This window comes from Phalangium opilio, unplaced genomic scaffold (assembly GCF_054372755.1).
Source record: "Phalangium opilio isolate 3A_F unplaced genomic scaffold, DU_Popi_V2 ptg000093l_1, whole genome shotgun sequence".
Lineage (NCBI taxonomy): Eukaryota > Metazoa > Arthropoda > Arachnida > Opiliones > Phalangiidae > Phalangium > Phalangium opilio.
In genome coordinates, this window is record NW_028324198.1 from 1,033,054 (window position 1) to 1,045,332 (window position 12,279).

The 12,279-nt window shown below is 38.2% G+C and overlaps 1 non-coding gene and 2 pseudogenes across 1 annotated transcript; 2 read left to right on the forward strand and 1 right to left on the reverse strand.

Annotated features, from left to right (window-relative positions):
* Positions 1-8,546: 8,546 nt before the first annotated feature.
* LOC149640153 (5S ribosomal RNA) lies at positions 8,547-8,665 on the forward strand (annotated as a pseudogene).
* A 359-nt stretch (positions 8,666-9,024) lies between these two features.
* LOC149640154 (5S ribosomal RNA) lies at positions 9,025-9,143 on the forward strand (annotated as a pseudogene).
* Positions 9,144-9,337: 194 nt separating this feature from the next.
* TRNAI-GAU (transfer RNA isoleucine (anticodon GAU)) lies at positions 9,338-9,410 on the reverse strand. Its single transcript has one exon. It is a non-coding gene; the product is annotated as a tRNA-Ile (tRNA).
* Between the last annotated feature and the right edge of the window lie 2,869 nt (positions 9,411-12,279).

The following is a 12,279-nucleotide window of genomic DNA, read 5'->3' on the forward strand; positions in this document are numbered from 1 at the left end:
ATAACGAAAACATATCGGCCTAGGGTAGAACAGTGTGAATTTGCTATTTGCGGAGACCAAAAAACTGTGCCTTCTGTTATGTAGTGGTTTTCCTCATTTCATCGTCAACTGAGCTTTTAATGTAGAATTTTCTACACCCTCAGTTCTAAAAAGAACCATAAATTATAGAAGATATTGGTCCTCCTCCAATTCCTAAGCCATGCTGTATCCTTGTGTAAGGCTATATTTATCACCTCTATTTTCTTTCTTATGACATTTAACACTCAGTATTCTTACACTTTAGTTTCCCCCGTTTTATCGATTGCGTTTCAACAAAATATAACTTACTCAAAAAACGCATGCAAAAGTCTAATCTACTCGTGCATGGTCTTTGATTCTTAAAAAGCTATCTAACATCCCCGAACTGTTTGTATTAAATTATTTTTTATAAATTTTTTTGGACTAGCAAGCAACCAAGAAAGAAATGCGTTTGGACTTCATGTTGTTGATCTGTTTTTGGCCCAAAACATTAGGGACCGTCCATAAACTACGTCACACTCTTATGGGGGGAGGGGGTTTCTAAATTTGTGACGGTCCGTGACAAGGGGGAGGGAGGGGTTCTTAGATGCGTGACGTCACATTTAGCATTGATTTTGTTACGAAGTCAGCAAGAGGCCGATTGGCTCTCTTATGTTATAGAAGAAGAAAGACATCATTCCATAGTCCACGTTACAATAATTTACCAAAATTGTTATTCCATCATCACTTAAATAGTAGAAAATTTAAGCAATTATCTACTATTTACACCTTTATATAGCCAATTTAAATAGCGCATTTAAAATAAACAGCGTAAACTCTCTTATGTCTCTGTTTATTCGCCCCTATTATTTGTGAGGATGAATCAAATCCCCCTGCCGATTGAAATGGTTTCGATTCTTTGGCAAATTTTCTAAATCTCAAGCTCGATTAGTCTGTTTTCCGTGACAGTGTCGAAAACTAAAATTGTGCCCCTTTAACTAAGCTTTATGGAACTTTTTTGAAGCTTATAAAAGGCGCATCCAGACATTAAAATTCTAAAGGTCAATCAGAAAAAGCTTAAAAGGGAAGAGAACTTGAATTTTCAGCCGAGCAAAATATTTCTGAGAGGGCGGATATCACTCAAGAAATTAATCAAATTAAATTTGTAAAGTAAGACAAATCATAGTGCGGAGGGGGGGGGTTAAAGAAATGTGAAGTTGTTTTTTAGGTGAGGGGTCTGAGAAAAGCGTGACGAAGCGTGATCTGGGGGGACGGGGGGGTAAGAAAATGCATTTTTTCGCGTGACGTAGTTTATGGACGGTCCCCTACGACAAACAGTAGTCGAGTAATTAAGCTAATCGTAAACAAACAAACCCCTCCATAGGAAATACATTAGACTAAATTCTGGAGGCTCGTAACTCTGGTTCTACCAGAGATTCGGGGATGTAAATAATGTGACCTTGACACAAATGTTCGGATAATTATAAAGGTCTTTGCATGTTCCAAGCAAAAAAAAAACTTCGCGGTTTCGAACCTGTGGCCTTCCGGGAGTGAGGCGGATGCGATAACCGCTACACTAAAGATACGTTATTACTTTTAATCGAAAGAACAGGGTCAAGTAATTAAGCAATACGTGAACAAACAAACTCCTCCATAGGAAATGAGTTAGACTTTACTTTGCAGGCTCGTAACTCTGTTTCTACTGGAGATACGGGGATGTCCTTTGAGTATGTTATAGTACAATTTTTCTCACATCTAACCATACTAAAAACATTGAGCTACGACAAACAGGGGCCGAGTAATTAAGCTAAACGTAAACAAACAACCCGTCCATAGGAAATGCATAAGACTATACTTTGCAGGCCCATAACTCTGTGTCTACTAGAGATACGGGGATGTCCTTAGGATATGATAAAGTCCAAATTGTCCCCCATCTAACCATACTAAAAACATTGAGTTACGACAAACAGGGGCCGAGATGTTAAGCAAAATGTTCGTCAACTTTGGTATCGTCTCACTTATTTTTATTATGTTACTTATGATTTTTGCACTAAACTTTGGAGGCTCATAACTCTTGCTCTACAAGAGATACTGGGATCTCCTTTGGATATGTTATAGTACTCTTTGCTCCCCATACAAGGATACTTTAAACTTGAGGCTACCTCAATATCGTCGTCAACTTGCTTTTTGTCTCACTTATTGTTAGAAGGTTACTTTTGATTTTTGAAAATAAACTTTGCAGGCTCGTAACTCTGTTTCTGCTGGAGATACGGGGATGTCCTTTGAGTATGTTATAGACCAATTTGTCCCCCATCTAGCCATACTAAGAATTAGGGCTACGACAAACAGTAGTCGAGTAGTTAAGCTAATCGTAAACAAACAAACCCCTCCATAGGAAATACATTAGACTAAATTCTGGAGGCTCGTAACTCTGGTTCTACCAGAGATACGGGGATGTAAATAATGTGACCTTGACACAAATTTTCGGATAATTATAAAGGTCTTTGCATGTTCCAAGCAAAAAAAAAAAAACTTCGCGGCTTCGAACCTGTGGCCTTCCGGGAGTGAGGCGGATGCGATAACCGCTACACTAAAGATATGTTATTATTTTTAATCGAAGGAACAGGGTCAAGTAATTAAGCAATACGTGAACAAACAAACCCCTCCATAGAAAATGCATTAGACTATACTTTGCAGGCTGGTAACTCTGTTTCTACTGGAGATACGGGGATGTCCTTTGAGTATGTTATAGACCAATTTGTCCCCCATCTAGCTATACTAAGAATTAGGGCTACGACAAACAGGGGCCGAGTAATTAAGCTAAACGTAAACAAACAACCCGTCCATAGGAAATGCATAAGACTATACTTTGCAGGCCCATAACTCTGTGTCTACTAGAGATACGGGGATGTCCTTAGGATATGATAAAGTCCAAATTGTCCCCCATCTAACCATACTAAAAACATTGAGTTACGACAAACAGGGGCCGAGATGTTAAGCAAAATGTTCGTCAACTTTGGTATCGTCTCACTTATTTTTATTATGTTACTTATGATTTTTGCACTAAACTTTGGAGGCTCATAACTCTTGCTCTACAAGAGATACTGGGATCTCCTTTGGATATGTTATAGTACTCTTTGCTCCCCATACAAGGATACTTTAAACTTGAGGCTACCTCAATATCGTCGTCAACTTATTTTTTGTCTCACTTATTGTTAGAAGGTTACTTTTGAATTTTGAAAATAAAGTTTGCAGGCTCGTAACTCTGGTTCTACCAGAGATACGGGGATGTAAATAATGTGACCTTGACACAAATGTTCGGATAATTATAAAGGTCTTTGCATGTTCCAAGCAAAAAAAAAAAAAACTTCGCGGTTTCGAACCTGTGGCCTTCCGGGAGTGAGGCGGATGCGATAACCGCTACACTAAAGATATGTTATTATTTTTAATCGAAAGAACAGGGTCAAGTAATTAAGCAATACGTGAACAAACAAACCCCTCCATAGAAAATGCATTAGACTATACTTTGCAGGCCCATAACTGTGTGTCTACTAGAGATACCGGGATGTCCTTAGGATATGTTATAGTCAAATTTGTCCTTCATCTAACCATACTAAAAACTTTGGGCTACGACAAACAGGGGCCGAGTACTTAAGCAAAACGTAAAGAAACAAACCCCCTCCATAGGAAATGAGTTAGACTATACTTTGCAGGCTCGTAACTCTGTTTCTACTGGAGATACGGGGATGTCCTTTGAGTATGTTATAGTCCAATTTGTCCCCCATCTAACCATACTAAAAACATTGAGCTACGACAAACAGTAGTCGAGTAATTAAGCTAATCGTAAACAAACAAACCCCTCCATAGGAAATACATTAGACTAAATTCTGGAGGCTCGTAACTCTGGTTCTACCAGAGATACGGGGATGTAAATAATGTGACCTTGACACAAATGTTCGGATAATTATAAAAAAAAACTTCGCGGTTTCGAACCTGTGGCCTTCCGGGAGTGAGGCGGATGCGATAACCGCTACACTAAAGATACGTTATTACTTTTAATCGAAAGAACAGGGTCAAGTAATTAAGCAATACGTGAACAAACAAACTCCTCCATAGGAAATGAGTTAGACTTTACTTTGCAGGCTCGTAACTCTGTTTCTACTGGAGATACGGGGATGTCCTTTGAGTATGTTATAGTGCAATTTTTCTCACATCTAACCATACTAAAAACATTGAGCTACGACAAACAGGGGCCGAGTAATTAAGCTAAACGTAAACAAACAACCCGTCCATAGGAAATGCATTAGACTATTCTTTGCAGGCCCACAACTCTGTGTCTACTAGAGATACGGGGATGTCCTTAGGATATGTTATAGTCCAAACTGTCCCCCATCTAACCATACTAAAAACATTGAGCTACGACAAACAGGGGCCGAGATATTAAGCAAAATGTTCGTCAACTTTGGTATCGTCTCACTTATTTTTATTATGTTACTTATGATTTTTGCTCTAAACTTTGGAGGCTCATAACTCTTGTTCTACAAGAGATACTGGGATCTCCTTTGGATATGTGATAGTACTCTTTGCTCCCCATACAAGGATACTTTAAACTTGAGGCTACCGCAATATCGTCGTCAACTTACTTTTTGTCTCACTTATTGTTAGAAGGTTACTTTTGATTTTGGAACATAAACTTTGCAGGCTCGTAACTCTGTTTCTACTGGAGATACGGGGATGTCCTTTGAGTATGTTATAGACCAATTTGTCCCCCATCTAGCCATACTAAGAATTAGGGCTACGACAAACAGTAGTCGAGTAATTAAGCTAATCGTAAACAAACAAACCCCTCCATAGGAAATACATTAGACTAAATTCTGGAGGCTCGTAACTCTGGTTCTACCAGAGATACGGGGATGTAAATAATGTGACCTTGACACAAATGTTCGGATAATTGTAAAGGTCTTTGCATGGTCCAAGCAAAAAAAAAACTTCGCGGTTTCGAACCTGTGGCCTTCCGGGAGTGAGGCGGATGCAATAACCGCTACACTAAAGATATGTTATTATTTTTAATCGAAAGAACAGGGTCAAGTAATTAAGCAATACGTGAACAAACAAACCCCTCCATAGAAAATGCATTAGACTATAATTTGCAGGCTCGAAACTCTGTTTCTACTGGAGATTTGGGGATGTCCTTTGAGTATGTTATAGTCCAATTTGTCCCCCATCTAACCATACTAAAAACATTGAGGTACGACAAACAGGGGCGGAGTAATTAAGCTAAACGTAAACAAACAACCCGTCCATAGCAAATGCATTAGACTATATTTGCAGGCCCATAACTCTGTGTCTACTTGAGATACGGGGATGTCCTTAGGATATGTTATAGTCCAAATTGTCCCCCATCTAACCATACTAAAAACATTGAGCTAGGACAAACAGGGTCCGAGATATTAAGCAAAATGTTCGTCAACTTTGGTATCGTCTCACTTATTTTTATTATGTTACTTATGATTTTTGCACTAAACTTTGGAGGCTCATAACTCTTGTTCTACAAGAGATACTGGGATCTCCTTTGGATATGTTATAGTACTCTTTGCTCCCCATACAAGGATACTTTAAACTTGAGGCTACCTCAATATCGTCGTCAACTTATTTTTTGTCTCACTTATTGTTAGAAGGTTACTTTTGATTTTTGAAAATAAACTTTGCAGGCTCGTAACTCTGTTTCTACTGGAGATACGGGGATGTCCTTTGAGTATGTTATAGACCAATTTGTCCCTCATCTAGCCATACTAAGAATTAGGGCTACGACAAACAGAAGTCGAGTAATTAAGCTAATCGTAAACAAACAAACCCCTCCATAGGAAATACATTAGACTAAATTCTGGAGGCTCGTAACTCTGGTTCTACCAGAGATACGGGGATGTAAATAATGTGACCTTGACACAAATGTTCGGATAATTATAAAAAAAACTTCGCGGTTTCGAACCTGTGGCCTTCCGGGAGTGAGGCGGATGCGATAACCGCTACACTAAAGATATGTTATTATTTTTAATCGAAAGAACAGGGTCAAGTAATTAAGCAATACGTGAACAAACAAACCCCTCCATAGAAAATGCATTAGACTATACTTTGCAGGCTCGTAACTCTGTTTCTACGATAGATACGGGGATGTCCTATGAGTATGTTATAGTTCAATTTGTCCCCCATCTAACCATACTAAAAACATTGAGCTACGACAAACAGGGGCCGAGTAATTAAGCTAAACGTAAACAAACAACCCGTCCATAGGAAATGCATTAGACTATACTTTGCAGGCCCATAACTCTGTGTCTACTAGAGATACGGGGATGTCCTTAGGATATGTTATAGTCCAAATTGTCCCCCATCTAACCATACTAAAAACATTGAGCTAGGACAAACAGGGTCCGAGATATTAAGCAAAATGTTCGTCAACTTTGGTATCGTCTCACTTATTTTTATTATGTTACTTATGATTTTTGCACTAAACTTTGGAGGCTCATAACTCTTGTTCTACAAGAGATACTGGGATCTCCTTTGGATATGTTATAGTACTCTTTGCTCCCCATACAAGGATACTTTAAACTTGAGGCTACCTCAATATCGTCGTCAACTTATTTTTTGTCTCACTTATTGTTAGAAGGTTACTTTTGATTTTTGAAAATAAACTTTGCAGGCTCGTAACTCTGTTTCTACTGGAGATACGGGGATGTCCTTTGAGTATGTTATAGACCAATTTGTCCCCCATCTAGCCATACTAAGAATTAGGGCTACGACAAACAGTAGTCGAGTAGTTAAGCTAATCGTAAACAAACAAACCCCTCCATAGGAAATACATTAGACTAAATTCTGGAGGCTCGTAACTCTGGTTCTACCAGAGATACGGGGATGTAAATAATGTGACCTTGACACAAATGTTCGGATAATTATAAAGGTCTTTGCATGTTCCAAGCAAAAAAAAAACTTCGCGGTTTCGAACCTGTGGCCTTCCGGGAGTGAGGCGGATGCGATAACAGCTACACTAAAGATATGTTATTATTTTTGATCGAAACACTGTTAGAAAAAAGGGTGTTTTGCAGGTGCGCTGAAACACCTCAAGTTACATTTTCGCACCATTTAGGGTGATTTCACACCGAGAGGGTATTTAACGAATTAAAAGGTGTTTATGAAAACCGTGGTCTAAGAAATATTTTATGGAGTGTTTATAAACACCATTTTTCTAGAATGGGACTATTTCGGAACGGGTTGAAAAGTACTATTACAATTTTTTCGGGTAGGGGGCTATAAACTTGATCGAACTCTTATTTCGTCTCTCCCTACTTTGTCCAATAAACCATTTCGATGTAACTAATAGCGTTTTCCATAGGTGTCGCCCGAGAACGCTCCGAGATCGCTTTGTATTTTCTTGTAACGTCATCGCTCTAGCTCGCAGGACCTGATCTAGTTGCTCCCACTAATAGCGTTTTCCTTTGGGTCCTCGCGGAGCGCTCCCATGGAGGAATAAAACTAGGAGATCCTATTCTTCAAGAACAGTCTTTGGGAGCGCTCCGCGAGGACCCAAAGGAAAACGCTTTGAAAGACGAAAGGTTTTCCAGAGCGGTTTTGTGACGTCATCAGGCGCTCGATTTTGGTCTTCCGAGTGACGTATGTCACGGAGAGGTTCTGTAACGATCGTGTGTGTCTGTGTCTGTTGTTACACCCACGTGACCGCGTTCGCAGTTTCCATATCGGAGCAAACGGGTTCGCCATTTCCGAACTGCTTTCACAGTCACGGAAATGGCTCCTCTACTTGAGTTCTCACACCACCATCTTCTGGTCTTTGTCCATCCCACACGGACACCAGTCTGTACTTACTGAAGTTAAGCAGCGTCGAGCGCAGTCACTACTTGGGAGGGAGACCACTTAGGAACACTGCGTGCCGTTGGCTTTTTCACTTTTTTTTCCTCTTTTAAATTTTAATTGATATGAAAAAAGCAAACATATTTTCTTTTTGTTATTGTTTTAAAAAGATGAAGGTTAATTTGTCTCACTTAATTTAAATTCGAATTATTATCTAGCACTCTCGGCAACGGGCATATCACGCTGAGAACACCGGTTCTCGTCCGATCGCCGACGTTAGCAGCGTCGAGCGCAGTCAGTACTTGGGAATACTGCGTGCCTTTAGCTTTTTCACTTTTGTTTCCTCTTTTAAATTCCACCCGATATGAAAAAAGCAAACATATCTTCTTTTTGTTATTGTTTTATAAAGATGAAGGTTAATTTGTCTCACTTAATTTAAATTCGAATTTTTAACTAGCACTCTCGGCAACGGCCATATCACGCTGAATACACCGGTTCTCGTCCGATAACTGAAGTTAAGTAGCGTCGAGCGCAGTCAGTACTTGGGAATACTGCGTGCCGTTGGCTTTTTCACTTTTGTTTCCTCTTTCAAATTCCACCAGATATGAAAAAAGCAAACATATCTTCTTTTTGTTATTGTTTTATAAAGATGAAAGTTGATTTAATTCAAATTATTAACTAGCACTCTCGGCAACGGCCATATCACGCTGAATACACCGGTTCTCGTCCGATAACTGAAGTTAAGTAGCGTCGAGCGCAGTCACTACTTGGGAGGGAGACCACTTAGGAACACTGCGTGCCGTTGGGTTTTTCACTTTTTTTCCTCATTTAAATTTTAATAGATATGAAAAAAGCAAACACGTTTTTGTTTGTTATTGTTTTAAAATTATGAAGGTTAATTTGTCTCACTTAATTTAAATTCGAATTATTATCTAGACCTCTCGGCAACGGCCATATCACGCTGAGAACACCGGTTCTCGTCCGATCGCCGACGTTAGCAGCGTCGAGCGCAGTCAGTACTTGGGAATACTGCGTGCCGTTGGCTCTTTCACTTTTGTTTCCTCTTTTAAATTCCACCCGATATGATAAAAGCAAACATATCTTCTTTTTGTTATTGTTTTATTAAGATGAAAGTTAATTAAATTAAAATTATTAACCAGCACTCTCGGCAACGGCCATATCACGCTGAATACACCGGTTCTCGTCCGATAACCGATGTTAAGCAGCGTCGAGCGCAGTCACTACTTGGGAGGGAGACCACTTAGGAACACTGCGTGCCGTTGGCTTTTTCACTTTTTTTTCCTCTTTTAAATTTTAAAAGATCACACAACACCGCTCCCGGGTGGGTTCGAACCACCAACCTATTGGTTAACAGCCGAACGCGCTAACCAATGCGCCACGGAAGCCCAAAAGTTAAATGCTCGTCAGGTATTGTGTAAAAACCTTGACTTTTCACGTCACATCTGAGACCTCACAACAGCGCTCCCGGATGGGCTCGAACCACCAACCTATTGGTTATCAGCCGAACGCGCTAACCATTGCGCCACGGAAGCCCAAAAATTAAATGATCGTCATTTATTGTGCAAAAACTTTGGCTTTCTACGTTACATTTCACATCCCACAACACCGCTCCCGGGTGGGCTCGAACCACCAACCTTTCGGTTAACAGCCGAACGCGCTAACCATTGAGCCACGGAAGCTCAGAAATTAAATGGTTGTCACGTAATGTGGAAAAGTTTTGACTTTTTGCGCTACATCTGAGACCACACAACACCTCTCCCGGTTGGGCTCGAACCAACAATCTTTCGATTAACAGCTGAACGCGCTAACCATTGCGCCACGGAAGCCCAAAAATGAAATGGTCGTCAGGTATTGTGGAAAAACTTTGGCTTTCTACGTTACATTTGAGACCCCACAACACCGCTCCTGGGTGGGCCGAACGCGCTAACCATTGAGCCACTGAAGCTCAGAAATTAAATGGTTGTCACGTATTGTGGAAATGTTTTGACTTTTTACGCTACATCTGAGACCCCACAACACCTCTCCCGGGTGGGCTCGAACCACCAAATTTTTGATTAACAGCTGAACGCGCTAACCAATTGCGCCACGGACGCCCAAAAATTAAATGTTCGTCAGGTATTTTGGAAAAACTAACATTTTACGTTACATCTGAGACGTCACAACACCGCTCCCGGGTGGGCTCAAACCACCAGTTTTTTGAATAGCAGCTGAACGCGCTAACAATTGCGCCACGGAAGCCCAAAAATCACTTTTAATGAGTGTTTTATAGGGAGTTAAGCTGAATTCGGTCAAACATTTCTCCAGAAAAAAATGCATTCAAAAGTGTACCGAAAAAATCGCTTGTTTTTCTTCTTCAAGATACAAAATCCGTGACAACGATTTCTTATTGAAAAATTGAATTTCAACAGTTTTTTGAATGAATATCGTTACATTTGCTTGAATTAACGCAAAAATTACAAAAATAATGGTTTCAGTGGTTATATTTGAAAATAGTGAACAAATACTCAAAATGTTTTTCTTAGGCCGAGTTACGTCGATTTTGAAAATGTTATTAAAAATCGAGGTACATTTTTATTTATTGTTCAACCGAGATGAAATCACTTTTAATGAGTGTTTTATAGGGAATTAAGCTGAATTCGGTCAAAAATTTCTCCAGAAAAAAATGCATTCAAAAAAGTACCGAAAAAATCGCATGTTTTTCTGCTTCAAGATACAAAATCCGTGACAACGATTTCTTATTTAAAATTGAATTTTAACAGTTTGTTGAATGAATATCGTTACATTTGCTTGAATTAACGCAAAAATTACAAAAATAATGGTTTCAGTGGTTATATTTGAAAATAGTGAACAAATACTCAAAATGTTTTTCTTAGGCCGAGTTACGTCGATTTTGAAAATGTTATTAAAAATCGAGGTACATTTTTATTTATTGTTCATTCGAGATGAAATCACTTTTAATGAGTGTTTTATAGGGAATTAAGCTGAATTCGGTCAAAAATTTCTCGAGAAAAAAATGCATTCAAAAAAGTACCGAAAAAATCGCATGTTTTTCTTCTTCAAGACACAAAATCCGTGAATACGATTTCTTATTGAAAATTGAATTTTAACAGTTTTTTTAATGAATATCGTTACATTGCTTGAATTAAAGCAAAAAGTATATAAATAATGGTTTCAATGAATATATTTGAAAATAGAGAAGAACTACTCAAAATATGCTTCTTTGGCCGTGAAACGTCGATTTTGAAAATGATATTAAAAATCGAGGTAAATTTTTAATTATGTTCAATCGAGATGAAATCACTTTTAATGGGTGTTTTATAGGTAATTAAGCTGAATTCGGTCAAACATTTCTCCAGAAAAAAATGCATTCAAAAGTGTACCGAAAAAATCGCATGTTTTTCTTCTTCAAGATACAAAATCCGTGACAACGATTTCTTATTGAAAAATTTAATTTTAACAGTTTTTTGAATGAATATCGTTACATTTGTTTGAATTAAAGCAAAAGGTATAAAAATAATGGTTTCAGTGGTTATATTTGAAAATAGTGAAGAAATACTCAAAATATGCTTCTTTGCCCGTGAAACGTCGATTTTGAAAATGTTATTAAAAAGCGAGGTACATTTTTATTTATTGTTCAATCGAGATGAAATCACTTTTAATGAGTGTTTTATTGGGAATTAAGCTGAATTCGGTCAAAAATTTCTCCAGAAAAAAATGCATTCAAAAAAGTACCGAAAAAATCGCATGTTTTTCTTCTTCAAGATACAAAATCCGTGACAACGATTTCTTATTGAAAAATTTAATTTTAACAGTTTTTTGATTAAATATCGTTACATTTGCTTGAATTAAAGCAAAAAGTATAAAAATAATGGTTTCAGTGAACATATTTGAAAATAGTGAAGAAATACTCAAAGTATGCTTCTTTGGCCGTGAAACGTCGATTTTGAAAATGTTATTAAAAATCGAGGTAAATTTTTAATTATTGTTCAATCGAAATGAAATCACTTTCAATGAGTGTTTTATAGGGAATCAAGCTGAATACGGTCAAACATTTCTCCAGAAAAAAAATGCATTCAAAAGTGTACCGAAAAAATCGCATGTTTTTCTTCTTCAAGATACAAAATCCGTGACAACGATTTCTTATTGAAAAATTTAATTTTAACAGTTTTTTGATTGAATATCGTTACATTTGCTTGAATTAAAGCAAAAAGTATAAAAATAATGGTTTCAGTGATCATATTTGAAAATAGTGAAGAAATACTCAAAGTGGTCTCCCTCCAAAGTACTGACTGCGCTCGACGTTTCTTAACTTCGGTTATCGGACGAGAACCGGTGTTCTCAGCGTGATATGGCCGTTGCCGAGAGTGCTAGGTAATAATTCGAATTTAAATTAAGTGAGAC